Raw genomic sequence first — 6594 nt, 5'->3', positions numbered from 1 at the left:
TATATATACAATTCTTTATACCCCTGGTTCTTAATTAATTTGTTTGAAGGACCAAATTATTTTTAGAGTAGTTGATCTAACGGAATAATTTCCGGCGAGTTGAAATCATCGTTATCTAGAAACTCTTTTCGTTTAAGATAGAAAGGTTTGAAAAATTGTACGTCAATTTCAAATTATACTTTTAATGGTACTACACCAGCGGTTGGATTGGGTCATCATTTTAGCAGTCATAAATCAACTTTAGCGGGTCGCTTTACCAATGGAATCACAATACAAAAGAATCTAGACTTTTCCGCGTCATCTGGTATAGCGACGTTTTATTATCTGTGTGAAATAAATGATGCAATGTAAATGAAAGAACAACAGTGAACAGAACAGAACAAAACAAGGAGACGGAACTTTACAGCATAGAACTCGACGTGCAATGCTAATACTGTTCTTTGGTTCACTACTTTATTACCATGTAAAAGTTATTATTATTATTATTATTATTATTATTATTATTATTATTATTATTATTATTATTATTATTAATATTATTATTATTATCATTATTGGCTTTTCGCTATTACCATTGCAGCCATAGTTCAAGTCTCACTAATAACGTAGCAGTGAACTTGGTTTTCGTTTTTTAATTTTTGGTTTTTTTTCACTCCATTTTTTCCACTTCATTAAAATTGTATTGGTTTCCGTGTTTGTTTTTTTTTTACTTTATATCTTTTTTTTTCTCTGCCAGGAGATGTGTTTTCGTTTTGTGTGTTTGTGTGTGTAACGCTTTGCTGTTTCATTTTTTTTGTGTACAACATATCTCAAATGGTTGAAAATGACGCTTTCCATAATAGTTTGTCATGTTTTAATAAACAAGTGTTTAAATTTTGGTCACGATCCGACGTATGGTGTGGATATGAAGACTATTTAAAGAAAAGTTTACCGTATTACCCATAGGCTGAAACAATAGGTATATGATGATTCATGAATATTTAAATTAGTTCAATTACAGTAAATGTGTACAGCGTTCTATATGTACTACCTTCACTTTTCGGAAATTATTGGGAATACTTCTAATTCATCTGTACATTTTAACATGTGGCGCTAAAAATCAAATCCCCATATTTCTATTTCCATAATATTTCCATTTCAACACCAATACATTGCATGCATTTTGTTCGTCAGCTATAAAGTGTAAAACGTGCTAGCAATTGAGGTCAGAACATGAAAGGAATTGGCAGGTGCACAACTGGTACAATGAAAGGCGTTGGAAGTGTGATCATATTTTGCTGTCAATAGATATGGACCCTTCAAAGCAAAACGTCGCAGATCAGATATCTAATCAACTCAACTTTCGTGTTAGTTTTTTTTTTTTTTTTTATAGAAAGGGTTTTGCGGTGGACGGTACTAGGACATTTCGCCGAATGCCAATTTGCCAACGGACGTTTGGCCGACAGACAGTTGACCGAAAGAAAATTCACCGACACCGGAATTCGCCGACTGGACGATTCGCCGACAGCCAATTCGCCGACAGACATTTCGCCGAGAATTTATTTTTGTAATGTGATTGATGATTTTTCGTCGTACTAGGACATTTCGCCGAATTCCAGTTTGCCGACGGACGCTTGACATTCACTGACACCGGAATTTGCCAAAATCGAATCCGCCGACTGGATGATTCGACGACAACCAATTCGCCGACAGACATTTCGCCGACAATTTATTTTTGTGACGTGATTGATGATTCTTCGTCGTACTAGGACATTTCGCCGAATGCCAGTTTGCCGACGGACGTTTGGCCGACAGACACTTGACCGAAAGAACATTCACCGACACCGGAATTCGCCGAAGTCGAATTTGCCGACAAGTTATTAATACATGCAGACACACTTTCAATGTATTAATCATGCAACAAGATTCTGTCAAACATTAAATACAGGCCTATAAAAAATACACGTTCATGTATATTTTTATTAAATATTACTAAGAAAATCATAAGCGACTGTAATAACTAAACCAATATAAAGGGCATTTTTTTTAATTGGTACAAATTGAAATAAAAAGTAAGACAGGATAGAAGATACCAGGTGTGAATTTACTGCAAATTTAATTAACAAATGAAATGTACACAATATACTTTCCCCAGATTATTACGGCCCTTCTATTATTACAAAGAATAGTAATACGTTACTAGAATAGAATAGTTATTTCACGATTTAAACAGTGGCCTACTAATTTTCGTTATCATGAACTGTTAGCTCTATCACAGTGTGGAAGTTTTAAATTCAATGCTCAAAACATAATTTAACATTTGATTGTAAGCTGTGCACACTATTCGGTACTAGAAAGGTTTTGGACACGTAACCGAAAAATAAATCATCTATATGCCACTTTTGACACATCTAACCATTAACATGATGTTCACAAAAAATGTCGACGAATCGTCTTGTCGGTAAACTGGCATTCGGCGAAATGTGGTGTCTGCAAAATCTCGTGTCGGCCAATGGTATTTCGGTCAATAGTCTGTAGGCCAAATGTCTGTCGGTGGATCATCTAAATATGCCACTATGTGACACATCTATCCATTAAAAATGTTGGCGAATTTACTGTCGGCAAAATGGCTGTCAACGAACCACCCTGTCAGCAAACTGGTATTCGGCCAAATGTGGTGTAGGCAAAATCTCGTGTAGGCGTATGGTATTTTGGTCGATAGTCTATTGGCCAAATGTATTTCGGTGAAACGTCAGGCCACAAAAATTAATCTTCTAAATATGCCACCTGGTGGCACATCCATCCATTAACATTTTTCGGCGAATTGCCTGTCGGCGAAACGTCCTGTCGGCAAACTGGCATTCGGCGAAATGGTATTTCGGTCGATAGTCTGTAGGTCGGATGGTCTGTCGGCCAAATGTCTGTCGGTGAAACGTCCGGGCACGACAAAATGTCGGAGAATTGCCTGTCGGCGAACTGGCAGTCGGCGAAATGGTATTTCGGTTGACAGTCTGTAGGCCAAATGTCTGTCGGCCAAATGTTTGTCGGTGAAACGTCCGGCCACGGTGGTGGGCGGAGATATGCTCTCTAGTGAGTGCTATTGTTATTATTATTATTATGAGTCTTAAATCATGCATTAGGACTCAACAATCATTAACATTTTAAATTTTTTTTTACATTTCTATAACGTTTTTGCTTTCCCTGAGCTGCCATGTCAAATTTCGCTGAACTAATAAGAATACCAATCTTGGGATTTTTTTATAGTTCTGTTTACAAGGTTTAATGAATTAATGAAACCATCCAGTGATCAATTCTACTTACGGCCTATATTATATCGCTCAATTTTAAACCATACCCATGCACATTACAAACAGGTTGCCTTTTGTGTTTAAAAGAAAACGTATTCCTTGTACTTTTTAATATATTTCTTATTACTGTAATTTGTTTTTCCTCATGAGCCAAATTAAATTGCCTTGCCAAATTTGACCCGCGGGCTGCCTATTAAGAACCTAAAATTTATACTATAATTGAAAGGTGAATTTTTCAATAGGTGATTGTCTCTTAAATTGCTAGGATAGTAGTCTCTTTAAACTGGGTACTGGAGCTTTTCCCCTTAGAGCATACTGTGTCAAGACTGCATACAAAGCTGGGTAGTAGAGGAACCAGGGGGACCCTCCAGGGCCCCTTCACGCTGGGAGCCCAGGGGTTTAGCCACAAGAACACAAAGGCATTACGCCACTGACTGGTGCTATTTAACTACGGTATGTATGCGTATTAGTGTGGAGAAACAGTTGCTTTGATAGAATTTGAATGCGAGTGAGCCATTCGAACCAGCGCCGATGACTTAACTGCTCGGCCAAACAACTCGCCCCAAGTTGCCCGCAAACAAGTCCACTACCTCACCGCTGCATTAACTTCCCCTTCATTAATGGCCTGATTTAAAAAACAAGAAAAAAAATGGAATATATTTTACACTGTTACTGTGGCATTATTTATTTATCATGGTGCATTAAAAAAACAGCACAACAAACAATAGCTATTTCAACTTGACAGTCTAACATGTTTACATCAGAATCATATTATATAGATATACTTTCATCTTTGTTAAAATATAAACATCCTGAGCATGACATCCTGAAATTTGCTGTGACCTACATAACCCCATATATATGTGTTTGTCATCAGAATTACAACCGTGACTATAATAAAAACATGTTGGTCTGCCATAGTTAAATTGTTTATATTAATAACGTGCAGTACACGCATACAATAACATTAAACGGCAAGAACATGTTAAAGCACATTCAATAGCAAACATTAAAGGTACATTTTTATCTTTGGATACTTTCATAATACTTTTTTTCATTTAGTTTTGGCATATTATATACAATTAATATTTTAGTCTTACTATCACCAAAACACTTAAAATGTGTTTCATTTCCGAAAATATTGAAATTATTTGTTATAAATGTATATGTCTTATTTCATTTTGAGCATACAATTATTAATACAGTATATAATTTGAAAATACAATATCCTTAAACATTAAAAACTAGAAAAAAAATAGTTTTTTACCAAAATAAATAAAATACTGTATATTTTTTGAACAATTCAAAACACAAGAAAAACAAATTAATAATTGGAAGAAAGGAACTCTAAGGCTACATTTGGAGGTAACTGGTAAAAATGGAAGCAAAGACATTAAAATACAATTATGGCTTTTGAAATAAAGCGATATAACTTAAATTGTTATTGCATCTTTGGAATAATATTTTTACCAAATACAAAATATACATCTCTTACATCCTATTAATTTTTGGGTTCATTATTATACTGAATATTTACACAAATTTTAGGTGGCTCAATAAAAAAAATTGGTCAATTAATCAGGTTTCCTGTACCAAAGCTGGGGAAGGGGGGACTTCAACATATCAATCGTGTCTAAAGGCTTATCCAGACTAACAAATTGTAGACAAAAACATGTGACGTGCCTAAATATGGTCATGATGACATCACAGCCTTACCATATATACCTGGGTTCAATTCCTGCCAGTTGCAGGATTTTTTCTCATGACATAAACAACTCCACTCCCTAAATCTCATATTGAGATTAAGTTTGTGTAAAGCATCGTGTGTGTATGTTTGTCTTGTGTAAGGGATTGTCACCTACAAGTAGGACAGTGATATATATTCGATATTGGCAATCCTTGGCACATGTGTTGTGTGCCTAAAGAAAGAATAATAATATACAGGCACATAATGACTATATATGGGCATACAACAGCTTTTTGTCACAAATTTGAGTGTCTGGACAGAGCTGTATATGACAATCAAGTACAGGTCTCCCTCTAATTAAAAACCCCTCCAACTAAAGACCCCTCCAATTAAAGACCACTTTTCTGAAGTCCCAAAAGTAACAAATTTCTTTTATGTTTATTATTCTAATTAGAGACAACCTTCTAAAGACCACAGAAACCCCAGTCCCAAAAGTGGTCTTTAATTGGAGGGAGACCTGTACTTATCCCCGATTCCCCGTACTATGATTTGGGTGCTGACTTGGAGAAGAAAATGTTTCTGAATTTGTGACTTTCAATACGACTTTAACTCTTGTTTCTAGAGCACATACCAACATGAGCACCTGTGAGTCATGCATCGGCGGGCTTTACGCCTTAAATTGCCGATAAACGGTGCAGTGTTGGTTTGGTTCGTTTTGGCGTTTTCTTTTTTCTTTGTTAGTCTAGGTTCATGGTTTTTTTTCTCATTCTCTTGTCCGTTTCCTTCCGTTGTTGTGAAGCGCCTCGAGGTTGGTCTAACGGGAGGCGCTATACAAATCGCAAATTATTATATTATTAATAACATTTTGCGCTATAAAAATGCATTTAACCATTAACCAATGGGTTGGAGAGGTGGATTATAAATCTAAACACTGTACTGTTATTTCAGAAAACTAAATCACTTCAATGTATTAATATCACATTGACTAATAATCTTGCTTTTCTCATGAATGTTAATTAGTTGATGACTGTAGCATTAATAACTATTTTCCAGAAAACTATATTGCTTCAATGTATTATCACATTCACGAATAAAATCTTTTCTCGTACATCTTAATTAGTTGATAACTGTAACATTAATAATTATTTTCCAGAAAACTAAATTGTTCCAATGTATTATCACATTCACTAATAATCTTTACTCATAAATGTTAATTAGTTGATAACTGTATTCTGAATAATAATTATTTGCTGGAAATACTAACGTAATGTTATTTCTAAGAAAGAATGATAATGAACAACTGTATATCATAAGGCAAGACTTCTTTTATGCCTTGATTTGCAAACTCTTCACTCGCTAATAATAATTGTTTTCAATAGAAAGAGCTTTTTTGCACACCTACAGTAATAATTTTTTTTTAAATAAAGCTATTTTTATCCGGCCTGCCACTGCCCATCGATTCTAATGATATACAAATAACTGTATATTTTGTAATAATCTTTTATCAACTAATTAAATAAATAACACATTAACTCTAATCATAATTGATGCCTAATCATATTGGTGAAAAAAAAATAACTTACAGTAGTTCTTTGTGTGTTAAATGTCATTTTCTAAGTT

The sequence above is a fragment of the Anneissia japonica genome, unplaced genomic scaffold (genome assembly GCF_011630105.1).
Source record: "Anneissia japonica isolate Jap-2015-1 unplaced genomic scaffold, ASM1163010v1 scaffold287731_len276475_cov178, whole genome shotgun sequence".
In the NCBI taxonomy this organism is placed as follows: Eukaryota; Metazoa; Echinodermata; class Crinoidea; order Comatulida; family Comatulidae; genus Anneissia; species Anneissia japonica.
Note: the sequence above shows the minus strand (reverse complement) of the source record.